The 23,598-nt window shown below is 36.5% G+C and overlaps 1 protein-coding gene across 1 annotated transcript in view; it reads left to right on the top strand.

Annotated features, from left to right (window-relative positions):
* Positions 1-23,598, top strand: part of LOC135137066 (transcription factor Ken) — a 106,936-nt gene that overhangs the window by 55,673 nt on the left and 27,665 nt on the right. The window lies entirely within an intron of this gene.

Here is a 23,598-nt window from a genome sequence, read left to right as displayed (position 1 = left end):
AAAACCCAAACATTGAAAAATCGAAAAGTCGAAAAATCGAAAAACCAAAAATTTAAAAAATTTAAAATTCAAAAACCTGAAAGATCGAAAAATTAAAAAACAGAAAAATCGAGGAATGGGAAAATCAAAAAATCGAGAACTCTAGAAATTGAAAAACCGAAAAATCGAAAAATTCATGAAGCGAAAAATTGAAAAATTCCAAAACTGAAACACTGAAAACTGAGAAATCGAAAAGACGAAAAATCAAAATACAGAAAATTTAAATAATTTGAAAAATCAATAAATGGAAAAATCAAAAAATCTAAAATTTAGAAACGCCAAAAATCGGAAAATTAAGAAATCAAAACATCAAAAATCTAAAAAATTGAAAGATTTTAAATTGAAAAAGTAAAAAATGGAAACGAAAAATCGAAAAACTGAAGAATAGAAAATATTGAAAAATCCCTAAAACTGGAATATCAAAACATTAATAAATCGAAAAATTGAAATATAGAGAAATCTAGAAGTCGAAAAACCGAAAATAAAAAAAACATTGAGAAACTGAAAAGTCGAAAAATCGTCAAATGAAAAATTGAAAAATCAAAAACCTGAAAAATCGAAAAATTGAACTGAAAAATCGAGAAATGGGAAAATCAAAAAGTCGAAAAATCGAGAAGCCGAAAAACAGAAAAGTTGAAAACTCGAAATATCGAAATTTTAGAAATTCCAAAAATCGAAACATTAAAGAATGGCAAAATTGAAACTTCGGAAAATTGAGAAATCCAAAAATCGAAATCCATAAAATCGAAAAATTGAATTGAAAAATTGCAAAATCAATAAAATCGAGAAATCGATAAGTCGAAAAATCGAAAATTTAGAAACGCAAAAATTGAAAAATCGTAAATTTCAGAAATCGAAAAATTAAAAAAGCTGGAAATCGAAAATTTGAAAAATGGAAAAATTGAAACTCCCAAAACCCAAACATTGAAAAATCGAAAAGTCGAAAAATCGAAAAACCAAAAACCAATTGAAAATTCAAAAACCTGAAAGATCGAAAAATTAAAAAACAGAAAAATCGAGGAATGGGAAAATCAAAAAATCGAGAACTCTAGAAATTGAAAAACCGAAAAATCGAAAAATTCATGAAGCGAAAAATTGAAAAATTCCAAAACTGAAACACTGAAAACTGAGAAATCGAAAAGACGAAAAATCAAAATACAGAAAATTTAAATAATTTGAAAAATCAAAAAATGGAAAAATCAAAAAATCTAGAAACGCCAAAAATCAGAAAATTGAGAAATCAAAACATCAAAAATCTAAAAAATTGAAAGATTTTAAATTGAAAAAGTAAAAAATGGAAACGAAAAATCGAAAAACTGAAGAATAGAAAATATTGAAAAATCCCTAAAACTGGAATATCAAAACATTAATAAATCGAAAAATTGAAATATAGAGAAATCTAGAAGTCGAAAAACCGAAAATAAAAAAAAATTAATCAAAAACCTCAAAAATTTACTACTAATAGAACGTAGGCTGTTAAAACGAAGTTTTATTTCATGTCATTCGACACAATCAGTACTAGCATAGAACAAATTCTCTTTTAAAAAAGAAGCAAACAAAATCCTAATCCACTGGAAAAAAAATCGATTTCTATTAAACTAAGTTTTTTGGTTTTCTTTTATTGTGCCATTTAAGTTATCGTTTTATAAGTTACTGTCACATCAATAGTGAGTAATGTCGTAACACTTCTCCACAGATATAAAATGGTATAAAAATTCATATTTGTAAGTACAGAAGCACTTGACGACGATTCATTCGACTGGAAATCTGGTCCGCCAAAAAAATTTAACGGAATACATCAAAAATAAAACAGGACCCAGAAGGGAACCCTGAGGCATCCCACTTAATACTTGTTGGCTCGCACTCAATATTTTCGCAATTTTTACTTTGAAAAAACGATCTGTCAAAAATGAGTCAATCCACTGACGCAGATATATGTACAAAATATTGTAGAAAATTGACGATAAAACAAAAAATAAAGAGTGTAGTATAACACAATAAAAAAAGGTGTAGAAGAAAACCAAAAAAAAAAATATATTACAGCAGACCAAGTTACGAAAGCATTAAAATTGAGAGAGAAAAAAGAAGTAATGAATTTTTAATTTACATATTTAATGTATATAGTTAGTAGCTACATTATGTATAGTTAGCCAGGAATGTACGAACTTTTCTATCCTCCGAGGCAAAAACAAACCTTAATTAACAATTCTCCGTAATCGACGAGTTTTTTAGTGATAAAACTACAAGCGACAGTCTTATTAGTTACAATGTTTATTTCACATTTATTTACAAGTTTGTTTATGAAAAACAAATCCTAACTGTTTGTTCGATGTAAGAAATAAGAGAAATTAACATTTTAATAGCGGCGACTAACGAGACCTTGTACACAACCGCGACAAAAACTCAAAAATGACGGCAGTACCGTTAGCAAAACTGCTCGGAACACTACTAATTTTGCTCGACGGAGCAAAAATGTGCATCACGATTTTTGCCAGATTCTTCTGGGTTTTCCTCTGTCCTGAACTGGCGCACGTGGTCGCATGCCGCCTAACGACGCACACCGTAATGGTTAAGTACGCCACAATGGCATGTGCAATGCCCATTAAGTTTACGTCCCGAACGAATGGTAATTGCGCGTCGTTTCTGTCGATGGCCGCCTCCGGTCAAGAAACCGTCCGTCCAAATTGCGTTCGAAATTTCTAAATGGGCAATCGCCACGAGCGGTTTTTGGCGCGAAACGTGGGCCCAGTGTGCCGATAATGAACATTAGAAATTAATCACCGCACCGAATGACCAAGACAAAATATGCACGAAGCGCAAGAAACTTTCTAAAGTGATTTTCCACGCATTTGACACGTTTTTTCTGGCTAAATATCGGTTTTAATTAAAGTAACACATCATCTGCTGTGATTAATTACGAAAAAATACGCGCATGGACGTCCGGGGAGTTTTTGCGGTCGGCCTCTATGGTAGCGAGAAGAAAGTTGTTTTTTTCTTATGTAATTTGTTCTGATGATATGCTACCACAGTTTTATTATTAATAGGATTAGAAATCCGAATAATTTCTTCGAATAAGTAAAAAGCGTTAATGAAATAGAAAGCTTCGCACCTCGGGCCACCTTTTTTCTTTGGTTTCCTCGCATCGCGAGACATAAGCCACTGACGTTAAAAAACGCATAATGGAGCAGGAATTACCATTAGTTTCACAGTGGGTGTGCATATTAACAGAGTATTATTATTAATTGTGCCGGCACATCAAATGAAAAAATTAAATTATCCATTGCGAATACGAGTTATGCTTTGCAAACACACTAATATCACCTTCGGAGATGCTGATTTATAGACTTAATTTCTTCTACGGACTAGATACGTTCGCAAAAAACTCTAATGCAATTAGCTGCATTATTTAAATGACTCATTAATGGATTTTAGGAGAAGAGTAAGTAGAGCGAATTGCACACTCGTGACAGTTTTCGGATTTCGTGTGGAACCGCAGTCGAAATCTGGAAAATCCACCGAGATAATGACAAGTTATAGGAGCTCTCTTCGCATCAGAAGCATGAGAGCAATTAATTAGAGTAATTTGTAACTCGAATTCGACGGCTGCAATTTTTGCTATATGATATGGCAAAAATTTCAAGGTGGGTTGGTTGCTGACGCGTAATCAACCGTCGCGAAATTTATTCGAGCAATTATCGACAGAATTAGCCTTTCTTGGAAATGCAGATACCTCAACAGTGAATCGAACATCTACAAAATTAAATTAATTCAAATGATACACCAAAACCGCGCCAAAAATCTGGCCCAAATATCCCTTCGGCTCTCAATCACCCACCAACACCTGCCCAAAACAAACCCACTGACAACCGTCCCAAAACAAAACCCAGATGAAAAATCATCGCGTGCCTCCAGCTCGGATGTCACTGACAGTCATCATCGATCACCCGTTTCCGTGACCTCAACCCATCGAAGTCTTAATCTCCTCAAATTTATCGATCTTCGTCACGAGATCGAGAAAGTCGGAAGATTCCGAAGAAGAAGCGCCGGCTCGGTGCGTGCGGACCCTCGGTTCCTGTCAACCTCCATAAATTTTTCGATCGGATCGGCCTTAATAAAACGGCGGCGGCGATCGTGCCAACAATGAAGGATAATTCCAACGCCAAATCGGTAAAGCGTAAGATCAAGAAGCGATTAATCTTGTCATTGAAACATCGCGCTATCATAGTTCCTGTATGTGCGGCTGATAAATGGTTGGGCGTGTAAACGCGATGTTCATAAACAATATGAATTATCTATTGACAAGAGTGGGACGCGGATAACACCGGTGGGCAATGGATAAAATTGCACCTGTTTGTGGAATCGTAGCCGATCCGGGAAACCGGAGGCGATAGGGATAATTATTGAGGAGGACTGTGCCAAGACGGGGCTTTGGGCTACCGAACAGATGGTAAGAGGTGGTTGCGAGCTAATGTGGAAGAGTGAGGGTAGACAGAAATAATAGCAGTTATAAGGAAAGATTAATTACAAGGAACATAGTCAAAGACCCAACTAAATTTTTTTTTCCTGGGTAGGGATTGTCTGCTGTGTACAATTATATATTTTTTTCCATTTAGTATTAGTCCTTCAGAGTTTACAAGTTCGGTGTAAACAACTCTGCACATTTTTTTTTAAGGAAGTGTACATTGCTTTAAAATAATCCTTGTAACACTAACGTTAGGAATGTTACGAAAAAACTAACTTCGAACAGAAGTTACGACATTGAAAAAATATTTCGCGGCTATGTGAAGATTAAAGACTGCCCTACAGTAGTTTTCTGTAGGTATTCAGTTCGACTCAATATTTTATACGAGTCCCACTCCATATGTGATTAGGTAAAGCTGTAATTTACCAATTAAGTCTACCGGTTGCTGGTGATTACCATTGGTCTGGTGGGTGTGGGAATACGATGGTAGCAGAAGATAGTGTTTTCCTTATCGCAGAATTACATAAATTCAGTAGTTTTTGTCATGTTATGTTATCTTCGTGACCTGAACCTCTTTGTAATTAATTCGTTAAAGGATCTGGCACGACCTTTGCATGTTATAACGAGGAAATAAGAACATTAACAGAAACAGATAGAATCATAATGGAGCTTTAAAATTTTTATTAAAACATAAACTGTCTAGTTTGGATCCGCTTGGGGAGATATTCTCATGTTTTTTCTCAAAGAAATTAGCGCCGTTCCCATAAACAGAAAAATTGCAGGATATAAAACTTCAAGTGCAAAAAATATGTAAGGAAGTCTAAACAGAAGACAACGAAGGATAACTCTAGGAAGTCCTTGTACGGTGATAACCTGTCAGAGATTCATTCACACTAGTTTCTTCATACTAGAAATATATCTGATTCTACAACTAAACATTGTTGATAGCTTCGAGCTAAATAAGGTCCTAATATAAAATTGAGGAAATCAATGTCCAAAAATAAGTTTTTGAAAATAAATATATCTATTTGATCTACTCCAGTTAACATTTTGATCTTTAAAATAATTCATATATCTTTAAGCAACCAATAAAAAAAATCATTAGCAATTCTAATCAAAGTAAAAAAACGGAAACTTAATTTTACCAGAAAGAAAGTGTGTACCTATCAGAAGAATAAATGTTGTTCCAAACCAGAACCGATCCCAACCTTGCCCCTTGATATTCCAGCAACCTCCTCAATTTTTCTTCATTAGCTATTCAAATTTTGTGTAGATTTCTCGCCAACCAAGAGTCACCGATATGTAAATCAACTCCAAATGAAAAATCGCTTCGTTCTATCACCGAATCTCTCTTCGAAGTTTGTGCTTTTCCGCCACGTGTGCAGATCCGCCTGCTTTCGGTGGAAGCAATCCGTGTCCAAATTAAGTTCTTCGATTCGTGGTCCGATCATTAATTGCTTGTTCTTGTAAAGGATATCTTGACCATCTTGACTTTTTACATTTGTCAATGTCCAGCCTCCAACTAATAACATAACAGTAGTTGTCCGGCCCCGCGTTGGGCGCCAAATCCGCTCTCCACATTCCGAGGAATCCACGATTCGTCCCAAATCGCGACAGTGTAGTAGCGGTGCTCCGGTTGGGGCGGTGCAGGTCAGCACTCGGACCCAGAAAAGGCAATTAGAAATTCTCTTGTAATTACGGGCGCTGCTAGATTTATACGAGGCTGTCGTTCTAATGGGAATATTCCTTAACGGAGACAATTGATTTCGATTAATCCTAGATAATTCGAGGGCGTGTTCGGGTTGCATAACTGCCGAAATTAATAGCATTGTCTTATCGGATGGCCGCGAAGAAATTTCTTTGTCCGGAGCAGATTACGCAAACGCAATTAGCTGCATAATCGATGCCAACGTCGATAAGCTGAATTTTAAGTGCGAATATCCGATGTAATGACGATATTGTTGCGAGATATACACCCGACTGAAGTGCCCGCACCGCTCACATCCATTGATGTCATATTATAAATTCCATCTTCATTTGAGCGTTGTGTGGCAAAAATGTCATTGTGTTGTTTGCGTACCGCGGTGTGATTTATGTTAATCTCATGATATCTCTACATTACACGGACATTAATCATTGCAGACTCCATTAGAGATACTCGAACGCGTATTGGCCAATTAGTTTTCCACTGAATTATTGACAATATTAACTAATTGTAATTTATTGTGGTGCTTTTCCGCCTTATCGGACGTCTGCCCGTACTCTCAATGGCCTGAAAGAGGTTTTGCAACGTTGTATTAGGAAATTCGCGGAGTAAATGGATCGTTAGTCTTGGAAATGTGCAACGCTGCGGCAGCCAGCTGCTCTCTTATGGGAAAAAGAACTAAAATGCGACCGATGGAGTTTTCAGACAGCGAAATAGGTTTCTTTGACCAAAAATGTATGTCGACGATGGCCGTAAATCTTTCAAAGCAAGATCGCGATGACACGGACGAGAAAGTTCAAAATTTTTGACGAGCTTAAGGACGATGCTTACTTTAACAGTTACATTACTTTTGATATAAAGTTAAATTTATTTTGTGACTGCGCATAAACGACGACCGATGAAGAGATAAAACTTATTGCTTGTACGGATTCTTTTGTGAGCTTTTGTGGCTTCGAACAGGAGTCGATTGTATCGCTGATGACCCCTAGTTTAATTAAAGAAACACCGGCAAGACGTAACCTTTGCTCCAAAATCAACGAAAAAATCAAAAGACAAACACTTTAAGGTTCACGTTTGCCTTGACTTACAATGCACTGTGTACATATAATTAAGTTTCTGCATACAACTTATTCTTCTAGCTAACACAATCCAAGCAAGATTTCTGAGCTGCTTCGTTTTTTCTTTCAACAGTTCAAAGTCAGTGGGTCGTCTAAAAACTTCTTTTTCGTCTCCCCAGGTTTTCGCTTCAATCTCAGCCTCAATGTCGCCCTGTCCATCTTCACCGACCGCCGTCCGCAAAAAACTGTTTTGATGCTCCGTTCTCGTTAATCGACTCAATTAATAAGCACCTGTTTTTGCACAGATCCTCATCTGCTTTCACCTCACTTTCCCCCTCCAACCCGAGCACACCCACAAAAATCGCTAATTTCGCCACCGCGCAGCCCGAAACCTTCTTCCAGAGCCGTTGCATGCACTTGTGTTACCTTTTTAGGATCTATCAATCATCCACATCTCGCAAAGAGCTATTATAACAAGCAGACATTTATCACTTGGCGAGTAGTTCCGCATGGTCAGTTGGTCAGCGCTTCGGGGGGGAAATTGAGGGGGGACATCACGCAGCGTAGGTCGTGACTCTAAGCATCCCCCCGCTCCTCCATTCTAAATACAGCTTTTCTCTTCGCTGCATCCACTACTGTTTCTGGTGCCCGCAGCCTCCGTTATTTGCACAAACAGGTCCATTATTAAACGGTAACGTTCTTCCTGCGAAAAATCCGCCGATCGCAGGAAATTTGCATAGGGGACGCCCTATTCCTGCCGCCGTCAACCAAAGCGGTCACTATTTGGAAGCTTTGAAAGCTTCAACACATTTTTATGTTAGTTCTACCCCAGTTCTGCAACAATACCATCGACTTTAAAAATTTTAACGTCCGCTGTGGCTCCTGGCGTTCGCCACTTGACCCTAGATCCGACACCGTGACCGAGCCCATTGTTGGGCAGAATTGGTTCCCCGGCCGAAAAAGCGCCTCTTATCTCGGAATTGATCGGATTTTTCATGGGTTTTATTTGTGTTTTCTTGATTATACAAATTGTGGTTTTATGGTTATTTTATTCAGGTTGCGATGACGAAAGCGGGAGTTCGGACGGGTTTCGTCACGTGGATCGTGGAGAAGAATGAGAAATGACGAAGGTGGTTTCGTGGAAGTGTTGTTTCTGTGAATGTGCCAATGATTCGTTCGATTGCTCATGCCTACGGGAGATTTCTGGCTTGTAATCAACATTGTTATTACTGTTATTATTAAATTTTTTCCTTCTTTTATCGCTGGGATCACTTCCTATGTAGGTAGTGCTCATTAGACTATCGCCAATGCTCGCCGCTAAATTATGCGATTTAAAATGTACGCTGACATTTGACAAATTGTTGTACAAATGGCACGAGATTTGTCACGGCGTGGTCGGGAAGGAACGTCGCTCTTTCCATTAAATATAATTAAACGACAATTTTATTTCTTACGTAATTATGCTAAATACGGCCAATTTTCTTCAGATTGTGCGTAATTAAATGATTTATTTACTCGGAGCTACGGTAATTTAGTCTTTTTCTTCTTTGAAATTATCTCTTTATTTATACTGTGCATAGTTCATGCGCAAATCAATGTGCTCGTTTCTCCTTATCGTACTTAATTTTAGTAATATTTCACGATTTCGTCTTGTCTAACAAACAGACAATTTAGATTTCTGCATCAATAACGACTACTTACGGAATATCATAAGACCATTTGACCCACAAATTCAACTAAACGGCATGCAATCTTGTGGATGTATCATCCGAAGTTTTTTTTTAACAATATAATTAGCTCTACAGCATCTGACTACGAAACAATTATTTTATCGCAGATTATAAATGGCTATGGGATTGTACCGTGCTGGTGTGACATGTAAAAACAAACATAATAAACGGCACTGGACGTTAACTTGTACTGTGCTATGTCTTTGTAGTCAAGTGTATGTTAGTTTTACCACTCCTTTTTTCTCCTGCTAAAACAATAAGACGAAAGTCATGTCAATGACTAAAAGAGTGATTATGGATGATTGGAGTGATCATTTTTTCAGACGACACTAGTCAGTTTACACGGCAACAGAATTGCGAACGAAATAAATACAATTTTCAATTTTGAGTTTTCACTGGAGCTTTACGCGTAAGACTTCTCTGCATGCGTTTAAGTATACCGTCATAAATTCATAGTAATTCTCACACAAATCGCTCATTACCCGATTAAAGATGCGTGTTAAGTTTATGTTTATGTTATAGAGTATCATCTTTATGGAAACTGAGAACATTCTTAGACACTATACATTTAACACTTTCTCGTTGTATGCCCATATCTGTATATCTAATATCTCAAAAAAATACGAATGTAGTAAAATGTTGCAAAATATACACGTGACCTATATTTCTTCTTTTCATTTCCGAAAACTGTTGCGCAACTCGAGAATATACACAATTAACATTCGTCGACCAACGTCTTAACACCTACATAATGGCCATCCAATAAGCCGTTTAGAGTAAATAGCACCATGAAACTAGCTTACCTCCAGTTAATTAATATAGTTAGAATCAACTTACAGTACTAAATTCATATTACGCTTTCTAAGCTAGAGCCAACTCGAAACATAAACCTTTTTAAAAACCGACCTGAAATGGCCTGGAGCGCCGCAACTCCCAACGCGAAAATATCGCATGCCTCGATTTAGCAAACCTTCAGCTGTATCTACGTAAACACACAACAAAACACAAAAACAATTTTAGTCGAACAAGATGCCGATGGAAAAAAAGCTCCCAGCCGAATCGTGTCCTTGGTGCCGCCGCCAAAACTCGCCCGAAGGTTAGTCATCGTTTAAAAAAAAACCCTCAATGGACAAAGAAAACCCAGAGATCGTCACACGCCTGTAAACACCACGAAAATAACATCAATGAACCACAAAAAGCCAGACAAAAGCAAACGCGATTTAGCAACTCCCAGCGAAATTTCGAAGAAAAAATTTCGCCCTCGGGTCTAATAACCATAAAACCAGCATAAACAGTTTTTAAATCATTTGTTATAGTCTTCGGGAGCATACTCTCCCTATTAGCTGTTGTCAGGTACAGTAACTGCCGTCTTGCATTACTGGATTCCAGAGTAATGGCCAATAGACTGGTAATAACAAACATCTATTTTACGACGGATCTTTGACTTGAAGTAAACATAATTAATACTTTTACTGATACTTGCTCTTTCTGATTTATCTCGAAACGACGATTTAGTGGATGAGATAACGGGAACGTGTTTCAATCAATTTTACTTTATGTGCATTGGTAACAACACGTTTTCCGATACATGCGATGGAATGGGGTTCGATGGCTTCGGGCCGTGCGCTTTCATTCATACCAACATTCCGGTAAAAATTTAATAAAGTAGGTTACTTCACGGAGATATCTCAATAAGAGATTACTGTCAGTATATGTGGTACGCTCAAGTGGACGCGAACAACAGAGGCCCGCTACCAGCCTCCTGTGGCACCTCCTAACACGCGAACGAGAAAAATACGACCGAAGATGATATACACGCGATAAATATGTTAATGAAGCGTTAAATTAAGCAAATTAATATTAACTATTAATAAACCTAATTTATTCGTGAACAGCTGCCCGCGTAATTGGTTCTTCGCCATTTCTCATACGCCCGATCTGTTTATGGTCAAATCGGACGTCCAATCTCATTAAATCCGCGTTTCTAACGAAAAGTCTCGTGTTTCGGTACGGTATTTCTCTTCGTCGCGGAATCCAGTTTCAAAAATCTCAAAATTTGTTGTCTATGCCTGAGTGGCGATTTCACAATGTTAAAAGGTCGACCTTTTGTCTATAAATATGAGAGCCAGCTTTCTACAAAGGCCGTATGTCCACCTCGACACGTATTGTGTTCGAGAGATTTTTTTCGACTTGCGATTTCAAAATGAGCAGTAAAGAGGAAATATGCTGCTGGGCATCTTATTGTTAGCAAAATTTAATTAATCTGCTGCACAATGCAGACGCAGCTAATTCGCGCTGGAAGCTCTTCGGGACTTTGTAACTTAATTGTTCCGCGTTTTTCATTGACATAATGGCGAAGTTGCAATTACAAAAATGCTTACCTTTACAAAGACTGGCTGCAAAGAATTCTTAATAAGGCTTTTTCCTTAACAGTTATGCGTGAAGGAAACAATCTGATTACTGAAGTCGAAACATCAAATCATTCATAAAGATTACGAACAAAATGGGTCCACAAAGAGAACCTTGTGGTACTCTAGAAAAAACATTTCAACTTGTTGCAATCTGTTAGGTAAAAACGATGTCACCTAACCAGTCGTTCTGTTACTAAAACCCAATTTGGCCAACTTAAGAACTAATCTACATAGTTTGACGTCATACTGATACGAAAAAAAATGAAAGGAGCAAAAAATGCAGCTTACTGTGATTTGAAAAAACAAGAAGACACGGCAACCAAAGTATACACAAAAAAACAATAGTAGTACACAAATCACTCCATCTGAAGCATTAAATTAACGAGGAAAAAAAACATCAAAATACAAATATACACTTAGCCACTACCAATCACCATCCCGTTCCTCACGAAACTTAATGACTACCGAAAAAATGCATCTTCATCTAGAGAAAATGACGTTCTTTGACGTCCTCCAGCCTGCAACCTGCATCTTCCGTACATTCGCACGCATCAAATATTATGCAAAAATGCAAAAAACCATCAAGATAATTACAGTCCTGTCAAATGCAATTTCCCTCAGCTTTCACATAATAATCTCTCGCATCGCGCCTCTTCCCCCCAAAAAAAAACAAACAAACACAAAGGAGGAAAACGATCCGGCACAAAAGAAAACACAAATCGTAACGGACGTTCCTCCGGTCCTCTAATTAGTTTAGCGCTACGGTATGAATGGACGCCGATAAAATCTGGCCGTTTTTATGGTTGTGTGGATCTGCAACATTTCCTTCCGTTGCATTTCGCGTAGGCGGCGGCATTTCGTCTTATAGCGTGGGCCGAAAAATGGTCATGATTTAAACATGACGAATTCGAACGGGCCCCGTTCGGAAAAATAGATCCTTGAGCAAACAATCGAGCTGAGGATCACTTGACTTGTTAAAATGCCGTTTGAAACGCGTATTTACATTGTTAATGCTTTAAATATATAAAATTTGTTTGCTTAACTTTTCACCGAGCGCTTAATTGAAATTTCAAGGGGACACGAATTTCACGAAACGGCAAAAATGGCGCTTGCGCAAAACGCAATTAAACGAGACAATGTTTTCGATATCGCCGGAAAAATCCGCGTTATATAAACGTAATTATGAGGAGTTTTATGGAATTTGTTGGACACTTTCTAAAACCGAACGTTAAGTGGCAAAAAGCTGAGCAAAGTTAACATTAGCGTAATTGCGGCTAACAAACGCTCCATTTCTGCAGAGACTAAGTAAGGCTCTCGGAATTATCAATTATTAAACATAATGTTCAGGTTATGTTGGATTAAACTGTAATTATCTAATCACAAATTGCATTTAAATTGTTAGTTGGGAGGCTTGTATGTGAGTTCGTGAGGTGGTTTCGCGCATTTTTTTCCGTCTTCGGGCTAGATTTTTGACGGCGGATTTTTGCCTCTAATTGATAAAGCGACGCGTAGGCGGCCAAAAGAGCCTTGAACGACCTTATTTTCGCGTGGAAATTGACAACAATGTGCGCTAATGGCATGGTAGGCACTCGGAGGTGTGAACCCATTACCACCCATTTCCTCTGGGCGCTCACGATTCGCCGACGACCTTCTCTACCAAATGGCAATAATATGGATCATGTACCACGGAGAAATTGTCTTGTACTAGGCGAGCAATAGCATTTTTTGCAACGTAACCTATAGACGAACAGATTTCTTTCTGCCGGATGTCGACCGAACCAACTCCCTGTTATGCAAATCACGCCCGAAAGGTTCAAAAAATGATCGATTGCGACACTTTTCGAACCCTCGTGAAAAATCGCGCCATTAATTCTCCGCTCAAAAGCACCATTTTGTCCATTGTATCCATTACACCCGACACAACACCTGTCATTCCCATTACAACAGTTGCAAATTTGAATAATGAAAACACGTTTTAACACACCATAAAGATGTCTTATAGAGCCACTTAAGATTCTTCGGATATTAAAAATAACAATTTTTCCTTTTAGAGTGCCTGATTTCTTTGTGCTACCGGCTAACCGTTAGAAATCTAAATGTAAACACCGATTTGAAATTTAAATGAAAATTTTCACGCCGGCTACGGCCATAAACACTCAAATATATTGCGATTAAACTGGATCTAGTAGGAACCCTTGATTCATTGTGTGCCAAGACTTGCCTACGGATTCGCTATTTCGCAATAAATATTCTGAAATTGATCGAGTTTTATTTAATTTGGGTTATATGTCAGCTTTGATGGGCACGTTTAAAAAAATGGAGTCGTTTACTGAACCGGTGTGCTGAACTCGACGTAAACTAGTTTTATTATTAATTTGTATTAATGTACTTCATTAACATATCTATTTGTGTGTATATTTTATTTTAGTTTTTTATTCGTTTTTATGCTGGTTCTATTTTAAATGGAATTTTGGATGTTTCACTACTTTTTTTTCTTAATTAAATGTCAGTAGTTTTATATTCGCAATAAATTTTCTTTAATTAAAATTTATTTTGATAAACACTCAATAATTGAAAAAATTAATGGAAAGCGCAAAAATATTACAAATGTACTAGTTCCGCTCCTTAAAATTAAAAATAATATCAATCCGTTTCACAACAGTAAGAATGTGGAATTATTAAACTTCCAAAAATGGTGTATTTGCCTCAGTAATAATACAAGAATACACACATTTTCGAACTTTTTGTTCCTTTGTACATCGTTCACAGTATTTAATTTTTTTTAGAATCCTTAATAGCCATCGTTAGTCTACACATACATGTACCGACATACTATAAAAAGGCCTTAGAAACTTTTAAAAGTATTACAGGCAATGTAAAATGGTGTAGACACGTACAAGTTTTCTTCCAAGTCCTGGCAACTGTATCATTCTATCTTCTTCTCTGTTATGCAACCAAGAGAGAACGAAATCCACTCTGAACTTTTTACCAACATGCTTTAAAGGCTTATGTGAACACAAACTTCAGTCGTCATAAGCCAAATGTACCTGATTGCAGTACTACCACACAAAATTTTAAAAAAATTACAAGCTTGGAAAATTTGAAGTTACCAAATTAGTCAACGTTTTCAGCGTTTTCGTATTATTACTTGAGCAAGGACATGTATGTCAATTCCGACAGGTGCAGTGTAATACGAATAATAAAAAAAATCCAGAAATTGAAAAATTCCCAGAATAGAAATTTGAAAAACTGAGATATCGAAAATGTGAAAAATCGAAAAACCGAGATGGCAAGACAGAATCAAAAATTGTGAAATTGGTGATAAATGAAAATTCCAAATTGTAAAATGTAAAATTTAAAAAGTCGAAAATTTCAAAACCAGTTAGTAAACTGAAAACTTAAAAATTTAAAAATCGATAGATCTAGTGTAAAATAGAAAAATCTAAAATTTAGAAATCGACACTGAAGAATCGATAAATTCAAAAATCGAGAAATTGAAAAATTCCAAAACTGAAATGACAAAAAATTGGAAAAACGCAAAACTGCATCGAAAAATCGAAAAATCGAAATTTTAAATTTGAAAAAGGAAAAACGTAAAATTAAAAATTGAAACATTGAAAACTCGATAAACCAAGGAATTGAAAAATTGTAAATCGAAAAATTTTAAAATAAGTCAACTGAAAAATTAAAAATTTAATAGTTCGAAAAACTGAAAAAAATATCGAAGAACTGGAGAATCGAAAAATCCAGAATTCGTGTGAAAAATAGAAAAATTTAAAAATCTGACTTTAAAAATCGATAAGTTTGAAAATGGAAAAGCCGAAATGTCGAAAAATCGGAAAATTGAAAAATCGAGAAATTGAAAAATTCAAAAAATTAGATGACGAAAAACTGGCGATCGAAAAATTGGTAAATTGAACATCTAAAAGTCGAATAGTCGGAAAATCGAAAAATGGGAAACTGAAAAATTGAAACATTGAGTAACCAATCATCAAAAGATCGAGAAATCGAAAAAGGGAACATTTAAAAATTGAAAATGTAAATTTAAAAATTGAATAGCCTAAAAATTAAAACGTCGAAATCTTGATAAATCAATAAATCGAAAAATTGAAAACACGAAAAATTTAACAACGAAAAAATTGAAAAATCAAAAAATACAAAATTAAAACAATCGAAAAATGTAGAATTTAAAAAATTGAAATATTGATAAATAAAAATATGGAAAAACTGAAAAACCGAAAATTTCAGAACTCGAGTGAAAATAGAAAAATTTAAAAATCTAAACTTTAAAAATCAAAAAACCGAAACGTGGAAAAATCAGAAAATTGAAGAATCAAAATATTAAAAAATCGAGAAATTGAAAAATAAATCGACAACAAGGTCTTGAAGATTAGGGAAAACTTATTTATACAGATAGAAGCAATGTACTGAAACGAAATAGTGCCTAGAATAAAGAAGATATTACTTATTTGGTGTACACACAAACTTCTCTCTTTGTTTACATAAAATCTCACCGACGCCAGTTTGTGGAATCTGATTTACAACTTTGTTGAAAACCACTATAATTGGTTTTGTGAAAAGTTCACCGAAGGATTCTTCTCTGCTATAATCGGAAACTCGAGAGATGAAGGCTATTTTGATGGATTGCGAAAACTATTCATAATTTTAATATGGAAACGAGAGAAAAATGCATGCTCAGTCGACATTGATGGATTTTGCGATTCAATAAACGAATGTCTAATCGACAATCCATTATCTTTTTATTCCCATGATGTTATCAGAATACTTCAAGTTATTGCATGTAGGAACAAACAATATTTAATCATGTTAATACGAATAAATATATAAATTTAAAAATAAAACACAGTTAGAAAAACCATGCCCTCCCATGTTAGCAAACCATCAGTAGCAGAACCCAGAAGACGGTCATTTTACAGTCTGCTGGATTGGCACTTTACAACTCTCGGTAAACGCTCTGTTAACCTTTAATTATAATTTAACAACACAAAATCTCAATACGATCGCCGACGAAATAAAATCCAATTCCACAAAACGACCACTTACTAATTAACTTCAAACATAAAACGCTAAAACTACATATTTACAACCGCAAATCTCGCTCGTTATTCTGCATGGGGTGTTTTACGACAGCGGCAATAAACCCGAAACCCCCGGGTCTCTTCGCCGTCACGTAACGCGTCACGCTCAAAAATCCGGGTCAGCGATCGCGCCCGGAAAAATCCGGGCCGCAAGGCCGCACTCCAGGCGCCCATTTTTTTCGAAAGTACCACCGAACGCCGCTAAATGCAAATTTAATTAAAACGCATTAATGAATAAAAACCACCGCAAAAACCGACTAATAATGAGTTTGCAGAATTGCACATGACCGCGGCGAAAAATTGCCGCCAGCGAAAGTAATGGAAATGTCCCGGACTGGAATAGAAACCCGGCGCTGTCCCACGAGCAATTAGCGGACAAAAGCCCGTGTAACAGAGCATGACCGTTGCAACAGGTGCCCGGATTTTTCGTCGAATATGCCACACGAGCCGGCAATGGGCTCGATCGTTTATCATACGTTTCACCTGCGTATATTTGCGGAAACAAGAATGGGCCGCGGACGGGGTCCTGCGGCAAGGATAAAGGCGGGGACATGCGGCTGTGGGAATTGGTGCGTTGCAGCAAATCCTTGCTGAGTCACTGGACGAAATTGCGAAAGATAGGACATACCAGCAGAATTCGGAAATGAAGCAGACATTTAAAAAAATTTTCACCGTTATGACATGGTTATACAGGATGTTTCATCTCAACTGGATCTTTTTAACAGAAACCGCATACATTGATCACATCACTTCTGAGAAGAAATATTTCCAAAAGAAAAAAGAAAAAGTTGAAACCAGTAGGGTTACTTTTGTAATGTCCCATTTTTTGTAGCTTTTTCTTTCGTAATTTGTTTCCTAAGTAGGTGACAATTTTAAATTAACTTAGAAGAATCAGTGAAACAGGAGGTTCTTTTTCAAATAACGACATCACGACGAAAAGGAAGGTGAATTTTTCTCAAAAAAGTTAATAATCCAAGTGCTCAAAATAAATTAAGACAATTACACAAAAAACTCTTACTAAAAAAGAAACTTGACAAAAAAGTTCTTTTGTGTTCCTACGTTAAATTAGATAATACAAAAAATGCTTTAAAAAAATCATAAAACTAATAACTGTTATTTTAAGTATAATAACAATGACGAAATAAAAAGATTATTAAATTAATTAAAACTAATATTTAAAATACTCCCCGATGTTTATCACGTCAAAGATAAAATCCAATTTGAAACACATTCGACATGTAAAAGCCACTCACTTCAAACACATGTACTTTTTGTTGATTTAAGTCTTGTCATGTTTTTAGGTGACTTACAATGTTGTTGACATTGAAACTACTAGTACCATTTTTTTTATAAGGTACATATTTTTTCAATGTACTTCCTTGGCAATTCTTTTTTTTTTTTCCTTTTGGGAAACACCATAGAAAAACAATATATTTTGTGAAGCCATAGATGTGTTTAAAAAAAAAAATGAGCTCGAGGAACTTCTTCGAAAAATGAATTCATCAGAAATTTTCGTTGAACAAGTTAAGATCTTTGATACACATCTTACGAACACACTGGAAACTTTTGGCAGAAGCTCGTAAAGTTGTTATGTCAACGACATTATTTTTTGTTAAATAAACCTTAATTTTCTAGTACTTACATACCTTAAATGAAATAAAACCTGAATATAGTAGTTAAATCTCAAATAACTACACTAAAGAAAACACATGCTATAAAAATAGCATTAAAATCCATGAAAAACTACACCGCCGCTTTTAAAGTTATGACATCATTAACTTTTTTTTAACAAGAGCAACAATAAATTTAGCAAGGCATAAAAGTGACACGATTATGTACTCAGTGTTATACACTCTTTACAAATAAACATTACAACATTACCCAATGCGAAATATCGTCTATGCTTTCATAGAACTCTTTCACATTTTATTGTTGTTTTTTTGATTAATCGTTCCTGATATTCGGTATTTACATACTCATTTACTTCAATTTATTTTTACGACTTTATCCCATTTCTGGACACCCAGTATTAAAAAGATACAAAAGTGGTCAAATTAGTACCCTCTGATCATAAAACCAAGATACAGAGAGACCATAATTTTTTTTTTCGAATTTTCTTTTTAATTTTTCAGTCATTGCACATTTATCCCATTTTTTGGACCCCCAGTATTAAAAAAAAAACACGAATATTAAAATAAAAAAAAGTAACTGCTGATCGTAACCAGATACAGATACCTAGAAAAAAAAATAGAACGATATCCTCTCACAAAACCTTCAAGAAAGTCACGTGAAAAAAAATATATAGAAAAAATTACACAAAAACCATATGTAAACAACACCCAAAACCAGTAGAAACCAAAACCCATCCATCTCTGGCAGATGACTGAAAGCTCCAGCCACAGGCCGTTACATTTCTTCACTTGCCTGTATTTGCGGAAACAAGAATGGGCCGCCAACGGCGTCCTGCGGCAAGGATAAAGGCGCGGTCGCGCCGCTAGAAGAATCGGCGCGTTGTTGCTACAACTCCTGGTGATTCACCAGACGAAATTTCGTAACGAGCTTCGCACGAAATTCCGCGAACAGCGATCGTATCGAGACCGAAGGGCAAATAAATAACGAGGCATCGAGCCGGAGAAAAAAAGACGGCCGATGGATGACGTGGCCTTTGAGACGTTGAGAAATAAATCAATGGTCGTGTTTTAAAGTCGATACTTAAATAGAGTTTCAAGGTAGCGTATATGTCAAGCACCAACATCCTCTAACTGTTGTTCGAATCTCGGCATCCGGAAGGAACGGAACGAACCCAGTTTGAGGATGTTCGCGAGATCAGCGGCGCGATATGATAATGGTATACACCATAAAGTGTTGATGCGGTGCTACGAGGAGTGCGTTATAAATAATGCAAGCGGACGGTAAAAACGCATCACCTCGCCAAGGTTGTTGCTTGTAAAACCAAATGCTGCTTGTTGGGGCTGGCGCTTTGAAAAATGAGACAGCAGTGGACTCTAAGTGGCCCCTTGGGAACTCCGGGCGAAATCAGAACAGAGACAATATTTGCGATGGATGTTCGTCAGATGGTCGCCAGTATCGCTTCCAGGGATATTAGAGAGTTCTTTACCACCACAAAAATCGAATATTTCGCAATTTCTCCACTCGAGAGTTTTTGAATGTAAATGTATGTAAATACCGTAAAGGAACGCTAAATCAATCAAAATCTGTACGTGTCACTTTTACAAAAATGTTGCTGCCAATCATGTGCGCCATTTGATGGATGACAATGGGTAGTACCGCGTGGGCAAAAATAATAGCGATGAAAAAATCAGCTGAATTGACAAAATGTGAGATCCATTAATCACTATTGATGTTATTTGCAAAAAAATCCATGACATAATCTGGTAGTAATAGTGTTTACCTTCACTTTTCTTTGTTGGAAAAGAATTTTTAGCTTTTTCAAAAAATGAAAGATGATGACACTGTCAGAAAAAACCAAACGGGTACAAGTGAAGAAAAAAGATCTAGCGACAATTAAAAATTAATAAAAAGAATTCATCGAAACTCATGAACAAAAGTAAAAAACGTCAAAATAAGTGTGAGGAAATTCCGAATCTGCGAAATGTCGCAATGACGTCACATGCGTGTTTCTTTGAGCTGGCCTTGAAAAGAATAAATGTAATTTTCACTATTGTTCAGATATTTTTTTCTATTTTTTTAAGAATTGGCATTTTGATATATTACTTCTTCAACCACAAGATGGTGATGTCATTGGGGCGTGTATTTTTATAACCAATGCTTCCTGTGCTGAATTTTTTGTTATTAATTGAGCTGTTCTCAAAAACGAATCTACTCTTTAAAAGCTCAACTCCTCTAACATGTTCAAATTGCTAAAAAGAAGAGATAATGACATAAGACAACCTTAAAATGGTAATTCAGAACATTATTCAGCTTTGCTTTCATGACAAACAAGTAATGATGAATCTATGCTAAGGTCTCTAGAAACTCCAGGCTAGTACGGAGGGACTCCAAAACTAGGACTGCAAACAAAAAAAAATAAATACCAGTAAACTAGACTCAACAAAATGCGCAAATAAGAAAAATGAAACCAAAACCAAAATCAAAATCACATATTTAAAAAATAATAATAAAAGAATAGAGGAAAGGGAGGTATGTCCTTTGAGACATCCAAGACGATATCTGGTAATGCCATACCGTCAACGGTAGCCGCTCCACGAAATCACCAGTAGGCGTCCAAAGTAATTATTTTGTCAAACAACACACACACAAGATTAATTGAATTACGAGTAACTGACCCACAGCTTGCACCATCGTCTGTCCGTTCTCCAATTTTACCATCGCGAACAAAAGAGGAAGGAATCGATTTGTTTTAATTAAAGAGTAGAATTCAATAAACAAGCATCGATACTGGGAAATCGAAATGTTAATTAACATATTTTAATGATGATAGCATTGTCTGAGAAGCAATTATGGTAATAAAAGAAATTACGATCTTTCATATAGAAAAAAATCTCTGCACGTACGTATTTTGCAAGAGCAGAGCTTAAAGCTATTGTTTGAGAAGCATAAAACAGCCACTAGCACAGAATCCATCTCACAGTTATCAAACTGGTTCACCTTGACTAGCAATTTTTTGCGTTTCTGCTCTGCTGAACGAGTTAGATTTTCCTCTGTGTATACATTATTTTAGTAATTGTGGTGTTAATTAAGTCGTTCATTACGCAATGACATTTTTACTAGCTGCCTTGCCGACGATTTTTAGGCACTCGCTTCGCGTCGAGCAATTCATTATAATTCGCAAATTTTCCGACGTCTGTGCCAGCAAAATGGTACTTTCTTTACTTTTTCTGGTAATTAATTAACCGACCATTACATAACTAGTTTAATAGCCGCACCATAATTAACCCAAACGTGAGTTCGAACTCGAATTGTTTTTTAACCAAATATAGAAACTGCAATTGAGAGTAATTTATTAGTTAATTCATTACGATTTTTTCGTTCATGTTTTGCGCAAAAACTGTGTCGAAATTATTTCGGATACTATCCGCCGACTTTCTCTCTTTGAAAAGAACACGCCGTCCATTCAGTACCTTGCTCATTAGCAATTGATTCTCTTTGAGCCAACACAACGTCGCATTCAAATCGGCTAGCATTCAACCGTTTAATTACGTATTTACGAAGAAATCAATCAAAAAATCCGGCAATTAAGCGCAGATGCCACAAAAATCGGACGCTCGGTATGCCAAACTCAGCGCAAAAACGTCAAAGTAGAACTAACTGTAACTACGGACAAAAAAATTTAATAGTGGATTTAGTCACGGTATGAGTCCGACGAGGAATTTGTCTTTTTTAGAGACAATTTCGGAGTTTCACCCATTTTCCCATACTCCGATAGTAAGAGGATTTTCCGCGAAGCGACCGGCGACCATGAGCTTGCAATAACTTTGATAAAAATGACCCAATTCCTGAGAGAAATGGAACTGTGGAGAATTCACGGCTGCGCGGACTCGCAACTTAGTAACCCAAAAAGTGGTAGCACAAAATAAATCTCGCAAACACATTTGTCCGATCCTTTTATAGTAGAACTACTTCTATGCTTCACGGTAATTAAAGAATTAACTTAACTCTTCCAACACGCTTCATTCACCAACCAAATGTTCTTGATGAAGATAAATGTAGTTTAGGCATCTGTTCTTTTTTTATTTAGCAGAAAATGAGAAAACTGCTCAAAAAAAATAGTTCAAAAAACTTTAAGCATGAGCTTCAGAAAACTCAAAATTCTAACATTTCAAAAGATCGATTCCAGTTTTAGATATATAAGTACAATCCAAATAAACAACGTATTGACTACTTTACAGCTAGTTGGACCGTAATTGGAAAGCAAAATATTGACATACCAATCCGGACGCATACTAGTTCAGAAAGACAAGACTTTCTTCTTAGTTAAATGACGCTTATAAAATGTAGAAAACAACAACATGGCTCAACTTTTTTTTTTATTATAATGCACCACATCTTATAAATCTTGTCAGCCACCCACCCCTACAAAACAACTCAATCCTCCTGATAACCATCTACAAGCATACCTTCTCCCGACCGACAGAATTCTCAAAATTTTCCCGATTTGTCACATCCATTCATCGCGAAAAACCTCTCCAGACATTCCGTGAAATCAGTGTTGTGTGCAGACATAATGCTCTAGCCTTTGGCAAAGTCTAATGCTCGCTTGCAAAACTCTCCATCTCGAACGGGGTCAACTGTGAGAAATCAAACAGACTAAGGAAATAACAATCAAGAAAAAAAAGGCAAGCGTCGATCACGGCCACCCACGACATGGAGGAGCGCTCCCGTCGCAAACCCTAACCTCAAAATCGGCGGAAAATGGCGCTCGTGACGTCACTCTGACCCGATTCGCCGCTGTGATCGACGACTCGTGTCTTGTCGCAATATCTATTGTGATTTACGATATGACTTCTCTGTTCTCATATTACGAACGCCGACGAAATTAATTCCATTACGGAGCGATAAAGAGCTCGTAATGAGTGGTTGATAGGGATACGGGGTAATTAGGGTGATTTATGTCGAGTTGTGAGAAAAAAATGTAGATTCGGACAAACCGGTGGGAAAGATTATGTTAAATAAAAGTGGGAACGAACGCATTATGATTGGAACTAAGGCAGTTTCAATTTGCATATGAATAAGGCGACGAGGTGGACGGAGTGAGGCGGAATACGGGAAACAACGAGAGCGAGAGAGAGAGAAACCGGCGCTGCTTGACGCTCTGAAAACTGATTTATGTCAGCGTAATGACGTTTGTTACAAATTGGCTGTATTGTTTCGCTTTTTTGGAAAATTTTTGCCAGCTTTCTAATTTCTCTAATATATATGAAACTTGATACCGGTGACAGTGTTTCGATGGCATATGCTGATTATCGTCCAAAAGTAAACAACATCTGGCCCGCATGACATATGCGACCGTCATTTTTGATTTTTTTGCCAATAACGCGACCCATTTCGGTGGTGGAAACTCGTTATTAAATTTTATTTTTTCACATTAAAATTCACTTTATATGTAAATCCTC

Source organism: Zophobas morio, unplaced genomic scaffold, assembly GCF_036711695.1.
Source record: "Zophobas morio isolate AGI-343-1 ecotype UQ-CSIRO unplaced genomic scaffold, CSIRO_AGI_Zmor_V1 ptg000028l, whole genome shotgun sequence".
In the NCBI taxonomy this organism is placed as follows: domain Eukaryota; kingdom Metazoa; phylum Arthropoda; class Insecta; order Coleoptera; family Tenebrionidae; genus Zophobas; species Zophobas morio.
This window is presented reverse-complemented; position numbering and strand designations above follow the sequence as displayed.